Raw genomic sequence first — 17476 nt, forward strand, 5'->3', positions numbered from 1 at the left:
ACTGAATCAATACATTATTTTATTTCTGAGTTCTGCTGATGGTCTGAAACTTCCTTGAGATTGAGGAATGTCTACAGTTTCTCCCAGAGATGATAAATATTTCCTTGACAAATGAACATTTGTTCCTGAAAGAAGCCAAATAACTTTCACAGCTACCATATCTTCCCCCAATATATTCCATTTCCCTCCAAACATTACCAAATTGCCTAGCAACTAAAATGGAATATTAAAAGCCAGCAATGATGTCACCATCATTTAAAAAGTCCTTCTCCAGTGCATTCTATTTCCTGTTGGGGTATAAACATCAAATTCTTTTTAAGCTGGAAATTATTAGGAAATTTTTTAATTAAAATACATGTTTTTATTATACATATATATTTATTATGTTTTTATATTTTTCTTATAACTAAAGTACCAATCGTACTATGGATCACAAATAAGTCTACATGAAAGAATACTATGTCCCAAGGTTCCTATTCTATAAGGCAGAGACTGGATGTTGAATTCACTACCTGTAATTTCGAGAAAAACCAAAGGCCTAGGAGTACTGGCTCTGCTAGATACTATGCCATGTGGGCACATTTCCACACAGTCCTGCCAATTCCAGCCTGACCCACAGCATCCCCCTTGTTCCGGTTCTAAACAAAGATTTATGTCAAATCATGTTCTAGCTTTGTGGTGTGGGTTAGGATGGGACAACCCAACACATGTTCACTTGGAACCTAATCCAAATTTAGAGCCTGAGACCCTCTGGGGAAAGAGACAAGTACAGCAGCCCTTTAAGTATTTAGGGCTCTTTAAGTGTTCAGTCTTTTTCTTATTTTAAAGACATTTCATGTTTAAGTATTCAGTATTCTTCTATTGTAAAGACATTTCATATTTGTTGCATTAAGTTTGCAATTTACTGTGTATTTTGCATGCATATTACAGGTTTGTCTAAATTTCATAATATAATACAGTAATTTGTAATACATTACTTTGTAATACTTATCTAATCGTGACTATTTTCTAAATGAATTTTTAAATCCTTTCCTGTTTTTTTTTTTGGGGGGGGGCAGTGTTCCCATCAATTAGTCCAGCACATTACAACTAAAGAGCAAGATTATTACTATTTTCCAGTGTTCACTTAAAAGCAAAATTGAAACACTTAAAAAGATACCAGTATAGAATCTCTTCCTCAGAAATGTGATGAAAACATGTAGTTTACAGTTCTAGTTAGCATAACCACTTTATAGTGTACTTCTTATTCAGATAATTTTCAGAATAAATTTACCTTTAATTTTTTGGCTGCTATTATTTTGACTAGGTTGCATGAGGTTAACACTTAAGTGACACATAAAATTAAGACTCCACCCAACATTCTTTAAGTAATTTTGTCCCTTTTGTGGTTCATAAATGTTTAATAGCAAGTAACAATGGCATTAATCTATGTAATTAAGGAACTTAAAATGTAATTATACATTTAAAACATCATAAAATGCCTACATTTTAATTATTGCTCTAGAATGATGAGATAGATTTTCACTGGTTATTTTAATAATTTTAATTATTGCACTTAGTTTTCTGAACATTTCTATATTTCAACATGATTAAAAGACTCAACTGAAAAAGATTCACTCCAAAATGTTAACTTTATGAACTTTTTGGAATTGCCTATTTCGCCACTGAACTGTGTCTCTCCTGAAGATGCATGAACAATCTAATCAGGGCTTATCTGTATCTTTTTATTATGACCATGTAAGTGATGACCTAGAAATGTTTCTTGAGAGCAGAAGACTGTCCATTTCTGTCCAATCCCATCTATATCTTTTTACCAAATGCTGTGCATAGTCTTTGATGGAAGCTCAGAAATAATAATGATAATGGTAGTGTTCCAAACGACGATAAACTATTAATTTACCATGAGGTTCAATGGCTGGATCAGAATCACTTAATAAAGAGCAAAGAGATTACGGAACCACCTTCTGGGTAAATGCCCCATAGGGCAATCTGTGCCCATTAGGTGGTACGGACTAAATCTAGGAAAGAGGACAGATGCTGAAATTACTTATTTTCAGCACACACTAGACCAAAAATCACTTCAGTCTGCCATAACTGTCTAAATTTCATAATAGACAAAGACTTCTGAATCTGGATAAAAAAATTAAGAGCACCATATTGTTATATACTTCAAAAAGTTACTATAAATATGCTTTAATATGTTTATATCAACACAGCACAGAGACTCTCTTGAGCATTCTTTGTGCTTTATCATCTTAAATCTTGCATTTCTATTGTGCTAAACAGCCACCATTTTGCTCATTGGATAGTTGTAATCAGTCCAGCACTGCATGGATGCAGGACAGGTACAGAAGAATGCAACCTCAGCCTTCCAATCAGCAGGTTGATGCTCTGACCCCCACGCCATGAGCTATGATCATGAGTGATGGAGCTGTTCCGACACAAGATACTGTCAAATAATGATCCACAAAGTTAATCAAAAGGGCTTCCCTGTTCAATATTTACCTGTTACTCATTGACAGCCACTGTCTGCACTGCCATCTAGGATGTATAGAGTGAGATCAGGAATACTGAGCTCAAACAGAACCTCAGTGCCTCACTCTGTACCAGGCACAATGAAAGCCGAATTCAGCTACTCTTCAAACCGCCCCTGACACGAAAGATGTCTGCATGATTTCCATAGCAGCAAAGCATTGCTCATTCCTAGATTTGGAGGCCAAATTAGCTGCTGATAAAAAGAGGAATGAAAGGACAAACAACCACGTGAGGGGAAAAAAAAAAGAGATACTAGGTATCAAAACATAAACATGGAGGGGAAAATAGTAATTTCCTGTACTTGGACAAAAAAATAATATTCCCTTCTTGATGTGATCTCCTTGCTTTTATGTACTAGGAAAGTCATATCTATCCTGAAAATTATTTTTCTCATTTTAATACACATTCAACATTTTAAGCTAAAAAATAATAAGAAAACACTGATCTTTTTATGTGTTAGGTATTTAAATGCTGTCTGTCTGTCAATCAAATATACCCAGAAGGGGATGCTGACCAGACTCCACGTGCACCTCCAAAGAGAGACAGGTAATCAGACTGATCATAATACAATTCTCCCATTTTATTTTTTAACCGTCAGCTAGAGAGCCAAGCTTAATACAAGACCTTATTCATATTACCCATGCAGCTTGACAAGTCTGAATACAGGTGTTTAAAGGAGGAAAGTCATTCCAAATGTTAATCCTCTTTTAACTAATTTTTCCTGAACATTTACTTAGGAATGGTAATCAGTATTTGAGCACTTAGTATGTACCAGGCATTGTTCTAAGTATGTTACCTGTATTAGTACACTTATTCCCCATGATAAACCCTATGAGAGCGACTATTATTACTCAGATGAGAAAAATGGGGAACAGAGAGCTTATGTAACTTATTCAAGATCACTCAGCAAAAAATAGTGCAACTGGGGTTTGCACACATCAGTCTCCATCAGAGCCTCTGCACTTACCCTCTACACTGAAGTTGCCTCTAATTGCCTTTAGCACTACTGAGGAGGTAAGACAATCACTGGCCTTTAACAAGCACCTTAAGAAGGTCTGTGGAGTGAATAAACAAATATCTCTAAGGAACATGCAATTTTATTGAGAAATCATCCATACACACACCCACACAGACTCCTTTATCCTTTAACTTCTATAAGTTTATATCATGCCTCTCCACTCTGTGTAAGTTCCTAAAAGGTATATATTTGCATATATACAACTGAGTGCCCCAAATATGTGATACAGAGTAAATCTTGGACTCAATATTGAGGATTTAATCTTGGACTCAATATTGGCCTCCGTCTCTCTTCTATCCCCCCCTCAATCCACCTCATCAGGAAATCCTGTTGGCTCTTCCTTCAGAATAGGTCAGAATCCCGTCTTCTCACCACCTCCACTTCTGCACCACTGGTATAAGCCACCTTGCTTATGGTCATAGTCTCCAAGCTGGTCTCCCTTCTTCTACTCTCATCCCCCTGAAGAATATGCTCAGCCAGTCACCAGACTGATTCTAAAAATTAAATTATATCCCATTACGCCTCAATTCAAAAATCTTCCCAAGGTCCCATTTCAGGTAGAGTAAAAGCCAGAAGCCTTACGTGGCCTGCCAGGGTCCCACGTGTGGGCTCCCTGTTACCTTGCCCACTGTCTCCTGCTACTGTCCTCCCTGCTCACACAGTCCCCACCGCACTGTCCTCCTGTGGTCTCTGAACACATCAAAAAGCCTTAAGCTTCAGAGCCTTTGCCCTGCCTAGAATATCTTCCCCTGCCAATCCAGATGCCTACCTCCCTCACATCCTTAGAGGGAAATGTCATCCTCTTAAATGAAGTCTCACCTACTTGAAACCATAACAAAAACTTCACCCCAGCACTCCTGATTTCTTCTTAACCTGTGTTTTCTTCCATAGCACTGACTACCACCTAACAGACTGTGATCTACTTAGTTTTCAACATTTGTTGTTTACTGCCTGTCTCTAACGCCCTCTAACTTGGAGGGCAAAGATTCTGGTCTTTGTTCATCGACATGTCCCAAATAATAGTTCCTGGTTATAGACCATACCCAATCAATGTGTTGAATTAAGAGAGGAGAGAAACCACTGTGGATAAAGCAAAGGCACAGAGATAGTGCATATGTTGTAGCTAACACAAGTAAGTGGACACATTTCACAGACAGGAGCAGAGAGCTTGTGTTGAGGAAGACCTGGGTGGGGCTGGGAGCGGCGGGGGGGGCGCAAACTAGAGCAAGACTGGTGGGTTTTAAACACTAAGCTATAGACACCACGGGATGAGAATCAACAGTCAATGATTTTGAGCAAGGAAATATGCTGGAAACATCATTTCAATCTGATAACTATTTATAAGGTAGTCCAGAAAGAAAATTTGTATGGCATTGCAAGGTACTTTGGGTGGACTCAAGCAATCAACCTAATAAAACGGAATGAGATGAGAGATAAGATGACTAAGGAGGAAACTGCAACAATCTAGGGATGAAATAAGAGCTTAGATTAAGGATATGGAAAAAGAAGAGAATGATTTTTAGCAGGATGTTTCGGACTAGGTAGAGTAGAACATGATTCCAAGAGTGAGTCCGACCAGAAAAATTAGATACAGCAAAGTAGTGCAGGGTGGGAGAGGCACAGTCTAAGGATGAGGCGGATTTCTTTTCTGGAAGAATGGCGACCCTGTCCTGGAGAGAGCCTTCGACTGGGAACTCAGGAAGGCCTCTTTGCAGGAGGGCCTCGCCACACTGCCACCGTGTGAGATTGTTCAAATCACTTAATCTCTAGGACTTAAGGGTTTTTTTGTCTGGTTGGGTTAGGGTTTTTCCCCATGTACGATGGAGATGAAACATAGTTCACTGGGCTGCTCTGAGGATTAATTGGGAATGACTTTCCAAGAAGTGCCTGGAAATGTCTTGGTTTTTAGATGCAGAGGTTGATATAAAGTGGATCACAGGCAGAGACATCAAGCAGTTTGGAAACATAAAACTTGAATCTGGAAAGAAGTAGGGCTTGATATAAAAGTTTTAGATTCATCCATTTCTGTGTGATAACTGCAGCGTAAGAACAGATGAAATTTCCAAAGGGGAGCTCTAACTGCCCCCATACTGGAGGGCACACAGCTGGGAACACAATGTTTAAGTGACTAATGTTCAAATATAAGAAACCTCCCTCTTCTACAGGTAAGTCTTTCAGTTCCTCAGGGTCTTATTCTTTTGCAGCAATAGATTCCCGTCAACTATCCTTTAGTAGAGGATGAATGTTTTTCTGAGGAAAATTATCATCCTGCTCCAAAGCACTACATCCTTCTGTTTACAGGGACAAACTGCTGGGCCAGACTGGCTCAGATTATTCTGCTATCAACAGTCACCAGATTAAACTTTATTAGCTGTGTAAACTGAGCAACTAGCCTACCATCTCTGCGCCTTCATTTTCCTGAGTGCAAAATGAGTATACTACTTACTTACTTCAAAAATGGTTGTTGACAAAAATAAACAAATGGGACCTAATGAAACTTAAAAGCTTTTGCACAGCAAAGGAAACCATAAATATGATGAAAAGACAACCCTCAGAGTGGGAGAAAATATTTGCCAATGAAGCAACTGACAAAAGATTAATCTCCAAAATATATAAGCAGCTCATGCAGCTCAATATCAAAAACACAACTCAATTCAAAAATGGGCAGAAGACCTAAACAGACATTTCTCCAAAGAAGACATGCAGATGGCCAACAAACACACGAAAAGATGCTCAACATTACTAATCATTAGAGAAGTGCAAGTCAAAGCCACAATGAGGTATCACCTCACACTGTCACCATGGACATCATCAAAAAATCTAGAAACAATAAATGTTGGAGAGGGTGTGGAGAAAAGGGAACACTCTTGCACTGTTGGTGGGAATGTGAATTGGTACAGCCACTATGGAGAACAGTATGGAGATTCCTTAAAAAACTAAAAATAGAATTACCATATGACCCAGCAATCCCACTACTGGGCATATACCCAGAGAAAACCATAATCCAAAAAGAAACATGTACCATAATGTTCACTGCAGCACTATTTACAATAGCCAGGACATGGAAGCAACCTAAATGCCCATCAACAGATGAAAGGATACAGAAGATGTGGCACATATACACAATGGAATATTACTCAGCAATAAACAGGAATGAAATTGAGTTATTTGTAGTGAGGTGGATGGACCTAGAATCTGTCATACAGAGTGAAGTAAGTCAGAAAGAGAAGAACAAATACCATATGCTAACACATATATATGGAATCTAAAAAAAATGGTATTGATGATCTCAGTGGCAGAGGAAGAATAAAGATGCAGAGGTAGAGAACAGACTTGAGGACATGGGGAGGTGGGGAAGCAAAAGCTGGAACAAAGTAAAAGAGTAGTATTGACATTTATATGCTACCAAATGTAAAATAGATAGCTAGTGGGAAGCAACTGCTTAACACAGGGAGATCAACTCGATGATTGCTGATGATCTAGAGAGGTGGGATAGGGACAGTGGGAGGGATGCTCGAGAGAGAGGCTCAAGAGGGAGGGGGTATGTGGGTATATGTATAAACACAGCTGATTTGCTTTGTTGTATAGCAGAAACTGGCACAACAGTATAAAGCTATTATACTCCAATAGAGAACGGAAAAAAAAATGGTTGTTGGGGTCAATTATCATAATGCCTAAAGACCACAGAACACCACAGTGTTCTTCCTTTCCTTCTAATTTCAGCTCATCAATTCCTGCATCCATATTACTGCATATGGAAAATCAGCTAACACAGAAGCAGGAATGGTGAAACTGAAACCTAACTTCACTATCAAGAGTTAAAACTGCTTTTGTCCCCAGAAGGATCAATTTAGCCTCACAATGAAAGGCCTCAGCATCAATGAGTATTTCCTTTTGATGGCAGAATAAATGCAGCTGTACTGTCTATGTCTCAGAGCCTCGAATTTTGAGGACACTCTGTACCACAACAATGGTTTGTGTCCTGCAAATTTCTCCTGAACAGAGCCAATAAAGGTATTTATGGTGCAAGTGAACCAAACTTGCCACTAGATCCTTATAAAAATACACTACTTAAAATCTGCTGCCCTGTAATTTTAGTTTAGTCTTTCCTTCCCCAAGGCATTTCACAAGTGCTATAAATTAAACACACACACACACATACACAGCATTCTTCACTCCTACCGGCCTCATATAAATTGTTACTAGCTCTGGGCAAGCAGCATTCAGAAAATAGGGTAAACAATCTTGCTATCAGATGAATTTATAGCTCATCAATTTTACAAGAACTCAGGAACTCCCCCTACCCTCCACCTTCATCCCCACTGGATGTGTCTCCAAAACTCTCCTTTTAAAAACATGGTGACATGACCATCACTGCTTTCATCGATATTAATTCAAGACTTAGGACACCTGATGAATTTTTCCAGGGGATGAGAATTGGAGCTGCTGCCTATTTTCCCTCTGCAAGCCATCAAGCAGTTAGGCAGTCCCTGGAAAAGCATGCTGCTTCCCTGAAAGTGAGCAAAGACCGCCCTGTTATTACAGGTATACCCTGCTTTTCTAAAATTTGCTTTACATCGCTTTACTTTTATGAAAGACTACGTTAGTACCTGTTTTCAATAACTGAAAGAAATCAGAAGAGGACTTTCACATTTAGGGGAAAAACCAAAAGCGAAAACAGCTTTCAGTGTTTGTTTTGCAGTGAGCTGTTACATAAGCAACGCACCCTGAGCAGTGAGAGGCACCACCAAGCTCCTTCCCCAGGAACTACGCTCAGCATCAAGCCCTCATAGCTTTGAACTGTGTTTGTGAGCATCTGTTTTATTCTCGATTTATTTTGTGCATCTGTTAGCAAAATGGGTCCTCAGGTAGTTGCTTCTTCACTTTACATCATTTTGGCTTACGAAAGCTTTCATAGGAATGCCCTGCTTTCTGATGGTGGGGGAATCCTGCACTGTGAATGCAGTTCTTCACAAGGAGATCCAGCTGGTGTCTAAAAAGCACACGGAATGGGAGACTGTGCCCAACAGAGCCATGCCAACTCAATTTCACTTCTAAAACAATTTTGTTAGTGTGGTTGGAGAGTGGAAGCAAAGAAAGAATCATCAAGAAGATCATGTACCTCTTCTGGTTTCAAGGCCAAGGCATGCAATTGGCTGCAATTCACTCTGAGCACCCCGGACAGGCAATAGTCAAGGAAATGAGGCTGTTACGGAAGCTTATGTTGGTTGAAATGCAAGTGATGAGAATTGCTAGAAAGAAACAGGCCTCTTGTCATTAGTACCTAATGAGAAAAAGCTGAGAGTGAGGCCCTATATATAACATCTTCTATATAAATACTATTGTATTTGGTATTTATTGCAGGGAGCAATAACTGAGCTGAAGGAAGGGAAGGGAAATTAGGTTTTAAATAAGATACAGAGGTAGTCTATTTAATCACATAAATATCAAGCACTCAATTCCAAAGAATCCTCACACTGATATGTGAATCACAAAGGTCTCAAGTTTGCCAATGGAAAATCACCCAAGAATACCTTCCTTACACTCTGGTCATTGAACCAAAATCCTCCCAGAAACCAGAATTCTCTCTGCTTTGAGTACTCGATGGAAATATCTCAGTGCTGAACACAGTAAGTAGAATTTTCTTTTTAAGCAGCCTAAGGAATGATGCGGCATACGTGGCATGTGAGAGAATGAGTTTGTAAAGCAGCCAAAAGACTCCATCTAATTGTTTAACGGTTACTTCCCATACATGTACATATTCTGATCTAAAAAAGCTATATGTTCCTCGAGCCCACTATATCCTGTTCACCATTAGCTTCATCCTGTAACTTTCTACCTTTCAATAAGACTCGCTAGATAAAAATATTGAGAGCATAAAGAAGGATTTTTCTGCTGAAAATTTTATCACTAGTTCTTGCTGGAGTTCTCTTGTTTTTTTCTAACAAAAGAATTCCCACACAAGAAAGTAATAATAGTCCAGAAAGGAAACACAAACCATAACAGGAAAAAAATATGTTGCGTAAGAAAGCAAATTTCCGCAGAAAGTAGTTTCTATGTGGAAGTTGACTATACAGTTTTCAAATTCCCTTAAATAAGCTGCCTGTGTACAAATTAGAATACTTCACCCCAGATATTTCCCAGCTGAGGCAACCTGTGGATGGATTCACAAGTAAAACCTACATATGTGGATATACATCTATCAAAGATGACATGCATATAAACACACACAATTATATATAAGGATAGATAACAAATTTTTAATGGTGGCTGTCTATGGGCGGTGCAATTACAAATGATATTTTTTTTTCTTTATGTTTACATGTATTTTCTACATGTTTTGGAATGAAATGTGTTGCATCTCTATTCAAAAAGACCTTTCCAAGAGAAAACATAACTAATCTAGGAATCGCTCCCCCACCCCAATTCACCAACCCAGAGCCATGGCATTGGGCCTAATGAAAGGTAATTCCAAGAATATCCTCTTAACACAAGTTGATGGCCTGCCACAGTGCACTCAATAAGCTCCAAAGTAACACAAATCCAAGGTCATTACTGAGCAGAGGACAGGGAATTTCCTGAATCAATAGACAAATACATGGAAATAAAAGTTCTGAGTAAAACTGAAACCATAATCTCTTCCCTTTGTTATTGGTAAGACTATTAAGTGGGGTATGCTAATCATGTATCTTCTCATTTAAGTGGATAAAAAATCCTGTTGCATTTTTTCTACTGTAAACTTATACATACTTTTAACACAAATAATAATACGGTTTAAGTGGTATTTCCACAATATTTTAATGTATTTTTCATTGGAAATTTAAGAAAATATAATCTTCCTAAGCATATGAAATTTTCTGGTGCATGAAATTAACAGCAACCCTGAATATTCACTAAAGTTCACAATTATTCCTTACAATGGAATACAGTGCTTTGAATGCTATGAAAGTAGAAATTCTTGCATTTGTATCACATAACACATGGTAATAAATGGCAAGTTTAACATACAATTCAGGAAGTATTCCTTTAGGAACTTTAACTTCCTCAACATTTCCATAGTTATAATGGCTTATCTTGCTGGAGGTTGAATGATTATTTCCCTTTTGCAAACAAGAGCTCTATGAGGTGAACAGTTGTACCCTAAGTTAGATAACTAACAAAGTACTGCTCATTCAGTGAATGTTTACTATATGCCAAACACCACAGAAAGTGTTTTTGTGGCTTAGACCTTACACTGCAGCCAGACGACTGAGGTCTAATGCAGGGGTCAGTAAACTTTTTCTGTAAAGGGCCACACAGGAAACATCTGAGGCTTTGAGGGCCCTGGTCTCCATCACCACTACTCCACTCTGCCATCGTAGCACAGAAGCAGCCACAGACGATGCTTAAGCGGATGGGTGTAGCAGTGTTCTAATAAAACTTTATTTACAAAAACAGGCAGTGGGACCAGAGGTGGCCAGTGAGCCATGGTTTAGTGATGCTGATCCAAATCCCACCATATCCTACCTTCTCAACCTTGAGTGAGCTACTCTGTAAGTATCTGTAAAACGGTGGTAAATCGTACCTAGTGCCACGTTTTCTGTAAAGACTTTTAAAGAGTATATGATAAGCTACTAGCCCACTGTCAGACATCGGTACCTGGTAAAAGATTAGTAACGTTAGTCAGCACCTTTATCATCACATTGATCCTCAAAACAACTATGAGATAATTATCATTTTTGCCTCCATATTAGAGGTGAGAAAACAGAAGCTTAAAGAGTTAATGAGTAACTTAGCCACTGTCCCGTATCGCATAGATAATTGTGGGGCTAGGATAAAACTCAGATCCATTTTCAGGAGGTTTGGCCTTCTCTAGCAATGATTAAATATTAATGCATGGACTTGTGGATCTAACTTAGACTAAAGCATACTTCTTCGACTCCAGTGCATAAACTAAGTCCGAAAATTCACTAAAGACACATTTACAAACTCAAAACACAGAACACGCTGCTCTTAAGGTGAAGAGAATTTATTAAAACCATAGTTCATGTGTAACTATAAGTTTGCTCTATTATTCTTTAAATCTGGGCGCAAGCACATTAGTCTCTGTCCCTCTCTGAAACCACCCGTTAGTGATTTTGAACACTGTAGCTGAACAGCATGCCTACAAAAGGCTCATTGTAGCTCTATTCCTCTAACCTTGACCTTTACTTTCTGTTCTCAAGTTTCCAGAGTTCTCATACATACTGCAGGTGTGTCACTAACCAATTATTTTTAAAAATCTAGGCCGTCACTTCTCTCATAATGAAAATATACACTCTGGTGAAGCCAATTAATACTCTTTCATTTTAAATCATGCCTCCTGTGCCTGTCCATTTTTACTCTGTGGCATTTCTTTATCTTGAATTACAAGTGGTCTGCGAGGAGAAAGGCAAATATGTAGCACCTCAAGCCAAGAAAAGCAGTGAATTTGCGGACAGGTCCTGAACTGGATTTCACATAGGGAGGGTCCTCCAAGATGTTTATAAATCGAAAATAACTTCAAACTAACAAACACAGGATGACCGCACACTCTTCCACTCAAAGCACACCAAGTAACTTTCTAAACAGAGGAGGCCCTGAAGCCAGGGGCCACTCCCGCAGCAGGTTTCCTGCCTCAGCGCTAAGCTCTCGCCAGAGCTATTCTCTAGCAGGCAGTCTGTTCCCCACTCGGCCCCTCCTGAAAACCCCTCCAGAGCCTCACAGGAGTGCAGCCTGCCTGATGCCTTTGCTTCCCCTTCTTCTCCAACCTCAGCTGGCCCCTTTCCCCAGCCCTCCACCGCTGATACTTGCCATTTTTGATATGCGACACCAGAAATACCCATCTTTTAGCCCAAATCACTACCTCAAGCACCCCTCCCCCAAATCAGGTATCTCCTCCACCATGAAGACTCCAGGGCCCACCATGACTATTAAAAATACCCCTTTAACGGCACCACTTCCACAGTTTGCACTCATCTCACTAGAGGCACCTGGCACATGGAACCCCAATTACTTGTTTACATCTCGGTCCTCTAGGCTTCTGGAGGGCAGAGGTTTTCTCAGTCACTTTTGACTAAGTCAGTTTGTGTAAAATAGTACCTGACTCACAGGTGGCAATCAAAATACATTTGTTAAATGAATAAATTAGTTCCTTTTAAAGCTAGTCTGATATTAGCCCTAAATAATATACTTTCATGCCATCCACATTACCAAGATATGCTACTTCAAGTCATTTGCAGGCAAAATCACTGGTGTGATGCTAAAATTAACTGGGAGAAACCACCAGAAACCATGCTGAGGTCTGAAAGGCATGATGTGGAAATTAGAATTCATTTGGATGTTGAAAGGCTTGAAGCAGTTCTTGCTACAAAGTTCAATGTCTGTTTAACATGCAGATTCTATTAGAGCTCTTTATGAAGTTCACCGTATATTTCTCTTTTCTCAGTTCTTTGGTATTTACTGATACAAACACAACTGGCATAAATTATTCTAATGTGTGTGAGGTGGGGGAGGGGGAGCCAGTATAATAACAATCAATCAATCAGGTTAAACAACCAGTAAAAGAACTTGCTGCTGCCACTGGAGCCTCCTTGACCTTTCCTTCTCCTTCAGCACTGGTGACCATCTATCCCCCAGCAGCCTGCCTGACAAGGCACCTGTCTTGTTCTCCTTAATTGGGAGGACACGTGCTAGTGGTAAGCACTCTGGCACAGCACAGCAGATAAAGCCTGGTGAATTTCTTCTTTCTTCATTCATTCTCCCCCTCTTGTTCCTGGACCCTGTGAATTCCTTCTCTCTTTTGAGTCTGAATCTTCCCATTTCCAAACCCCTACTTCTTGGCCAAGGCCAGGCTTGCGATATCGTCCCTAGTAGGAGAACACCACCCTCCTTCTGGGTTTGTTCCTCCAGGCCCACATTAATTTCTCCAATCCCTGTCATGGTGTCTGAAATTACAAAAACGTGTGGAGAAGCCACACTTTTTTGCTTGAATTATTTACTTGGAGCTGCTTATTAAAATTCAAATGGAAGAGTAACATCAGTTAACAACACCTGATCTGCAATGAGGGGGAGAGACAAAAACGCATGCCCCCCCTCTTTGGGGAAAGGCCCAGGCATGAAACACTACCCAGGTATCCAGGTGGAATGCATTTCACAGAGGCGGAAGATGGGCTTGGGATGGAGAAGACAGCAGACAACCCTCACAAACTTGCCAGTGTCCCCTCCTCTTTACGTGGCATCTGTCTAGTCGATAACAAAAATCTTCTCAATCCTGGCTGCACTTTGAGACTAGGAACCCCACGTTAAACCCCTTTGCTTAAAATAGGTACAGCCGCGCCTACCAAAATGACACAGCACAGGCTCAATAAATGTCAGTCAGAAACTGAAGTTCTAACCTCCCCAGACTCGGTCTCAAGGCTGAGTTCAACAACAGGCACGTCAGGGATGCCGAGTCTTCCTCGAACCCCTCCACAGTAGCGTCCAACCATACAGCTAAAGTGTGACAAACGTTAAGGCGCTACAGCCCTTTCTCAGCTGACTCTTTCCTGCCTCGTCCTCTTTCCTCACAACCACATTAACACAGGTGAGTTGACGAATTTATTGCTACAATTCCATCTCACGTCCGTGAAAGCGTCCCTTCCCGTGACTCAAATATTTTCGTCTTTCTTTGAAAATAAAGTTTGTTTTGTTTTGTTTTTTGCAGAAGGCATAGGTATAGTTTAATGAATAAATATGAACCAAAAACATCCAGGTCATGAAATAAAGCACGGCTAGCACCCCCAGAAGCCCTTTCACTATGTGCCTTTCCTCATCCTAACCTCACACTCTCCCTAAAGGTAAAATCACTATGCTGACTTGTGATGATCAATTCCTTAAAAAAACAAAAAATATAAAAATATTTTAAAAATAAAGTTTAAAGTTATCACAGTTATTATGGAGGGGGACGTCTTTTTTCCGACGATCCATACTACTTTTACTTTTATGATTGAAAACAGAAAAAAATAAGACAACTGTTTTAATTAGAAATAATTGTCATCTCCCAGTCAAATCTACTACTTTATAGATGGGTTCACTAAAATCCAAGATAACTATATTGCAAACTATAAAGAGAGCTGAGACTGGAGAGAGGAGTCTGGGATCTAAAAGTTTCAACACTTAGCAAAATGACAGCTTAACATAAAGCAATGAAATTTGTAAAGTATTTACAATGCGGTTAGCATTCTTAAAAACACTGTATTCCTACCCTTTGCCAAAAAACTTAATGTCACCAATTACAATCTGAAGTTTTAAACTGTCCATGTCATAATCATTTAATGTAAGAAGTTAGGGTAACTATCATTATTGTGACACCATAAGTTATGGACATTTTGAAATAATTAATCACAGATTTCATATTCCTATGCACTTTAAACTTCAACATTATCTAAATGACTTAATTATTTTAATAATTTCCACTAACACCTAAATGCCATACATAAAATGTTTTAAAATGTAAAATAATTCACAATAATTATAAAGCCATAGAATTACAGTTGGAAAGAATATCACTCCTCTTAAGTGATATATGCTGGTAAATATTTAACAACTAGGTGGTGGTAGGAAAGCACCCGATGTGCAGCACTTTCCAATTTCCATAGTGTAAATACTCTCCCCAATTTCAAGTCACCAACATGAGGTTAGGGGTCAAAGAGTTGGAAAGATGAGCATACGGTCAGCTCTCATGAGCCCATCCAGGTTGGCTCCAGCACATCCTAGATGAGAGACCAGACAATGCAGCCTTTTCATTCCTGAACGCTTTTCACAGACTGACCATTTCTTTATAACCCACTGTACCCTGAACACTTACTGACTTAAGACCCATATGTTATTATGTTTACATGTCTACCTACCACCTACTATCATGGCTTTCAATCTTTTTTGGGTAGAAAACACAGTGACAAACATTTTAACTCATAACCCACCCCATGTACACACATTTGTGCAGTTTTGGGTACACATACACACACAAAAACTGGAAGCCTCACAAGCTAAAACACACTCTTCCTAAGTGCAATGCTAAAATTCTCTATTCTCTTCCATTTCATTTTTAAATATCTGATCTTGAGCCACCAAACTGGATTCATACCCCAATATTCCAGTAGGGCCCCTCAAATTGGAAAACAGTGCTCTACCAGATACTAAACTCATTGACGACAGGACTACATGTCTCTTGCCTGTGTCTAGCCCTCTGTCTAGTAGTAATTATTGAGGCCCAAGAAGGTTAAGTAACTGCCCAAAGATGAACCTGACATCTTTGATAAAAGAGCCCTCACGGCAAGTGATAATTCATTACACAGAATCAGGATATTCATGGCCTGACACGGAAAGCTAGAAGGTCTTCTAAGACAGCCGCTCCTTCACCAGAAATTAATGGAAAGGTGTTTTTTTAATTGTACTAGAGCCATCAGTGATGGAAGTCTGGCCCTCTACCCGCTGTGGCCTTATGGCCAGCACTGCCCGTATGCCTAGGATGACTAAGCAAACCTGAGTGATCAGTATTTCCCTTTTACCGACAGTGTTCACCCATAAAAAGTGCTGAAAAGATACCCATCTTTTTCACAAAACATTTTCAATCCTCTAGGGAGGTGACCTATATAAATGCCGCTTAATATTAAATATATAGAATATACAAACTCCTATATAGAACATAAACACCAGCTTTCCAATAACCAGAAGCCAAAGGTGTAGTTGGAGAAAATACTCACTCAGGAAAATAAAGTCAGGATCCACGGCCTTTTCTCTTCAGTGTGCTCACGCACCACATGCTTCTTTATAGGTGCTATTAAACGTACACTATAGTTTCAAGACAACCCAGATCAGCATCTTCACTAAAATACACAGCACCATTAATCATCTCAGTGACAGTGCTCCAATTTAACATCTTGGGGATTCCCTCCCCTTCTTCATCATTTATTTGCCAATATTTCCTTGTTATGAATATCCCCCTAGTGACTTTCCCTGGCAGTCACAGCTGTGCTGCCTACTGTGTCTACCTTGACTACAAATAACACCAATTCTTAAAAAAGCAAGCCCTTCAGATGACACCTACGGTTAGAAGAGAAGCCTTGCTGTGGACTGAATTCCCAGAGATCCCATCCACACTCTCCTGAGTTTAAACTGACAAACAGCCTCTAAGTAGATAGGAATGTCAGACACGTGACACTGGCTTAATTACAAATGAACAACAGTTGGCTGAATGGTCAACAATCAACTGCTGCTTTAATATGGTCTTTAAAGGACCCCCTTCTTCTACAGCAAAAGGCTTCTTCAAAGTATCCATGAATCACAACAAAGCCACAAAATCACTAATAAACTACAGAAACCTGACCACCAAGAGCCTCAGTAATTATGACACACAGATAACAAGAATTTTCAAAAAATATTCATCAGAAACAATTTTGCATTATAATTACACTAATTCTGATGGAGAGAATAACACTAAGCAACAGAATACCAGGAAATAAAGCCAGAGATAAATAAGCTGCAAAGATACAGGAAAGAGTCCCAGTGCCATTCGGTATTCATCTTGTGTCCATTTCAGAGAGCAGCCTCCGCAAGCTCCAGGATTTCTTGATCTTTTATAAAACGGAAACCATGAAAGAAAACGCTCTACAGCCCAACTGGAGGAGTAAATAAAAGCAGAACTCACCAGCTTGTATTCAGAAAGGAGGTTTAAGGAAAAAGGGTACTTTTTTCAATAATGAAACTCTATTGCAAAAGAAGAATTTGAAGACAAAAACATACCAAACTATATTTGCAAAGTATATCCAGAAAGGCTAATGCCTTCAGTGAAATTGTGTTTACCTTTCTTTACATTTTCTATAAAGGGATTTAATTAATTAAAATTTAATATTGCTTCCATCAATATTTCATAACTTTTCCAGA

At 39.2% G+C, this 17476-nt stretch overlaps 1 protein-coding gene across 3 annotated transcripts in view; it reads right to left on the reverse strand.

Annotated features, from left to right (window-relative positions):
- Positions 1 to 17476, reverse strand: part of NPAS3 (neuronal PAS domain protein 3) — an 854881-nt gene that overhangs the window by 722369 nt on the left and 115036 nt on the right. The window lies entirely within an intron of this gene.

The sequence above is a fragment of the Hippopotamus amphibius genome, chromosome 2, assembly GCF_030028045.1.
Source record: "Hippopotamus amphibius kiboko isolate mHipAmp2 chromosome 2, mHipAmp2.hap2, whole genome shotgun sequence".
Classification (NCBI taxonomy): domain Eukaryota; kingdom Metazoa; phylum Chordata; class Mammalia; order Artiodactyla; family Hippopotamidae; genus Hippopotamus; species Hippopotamus amphibius.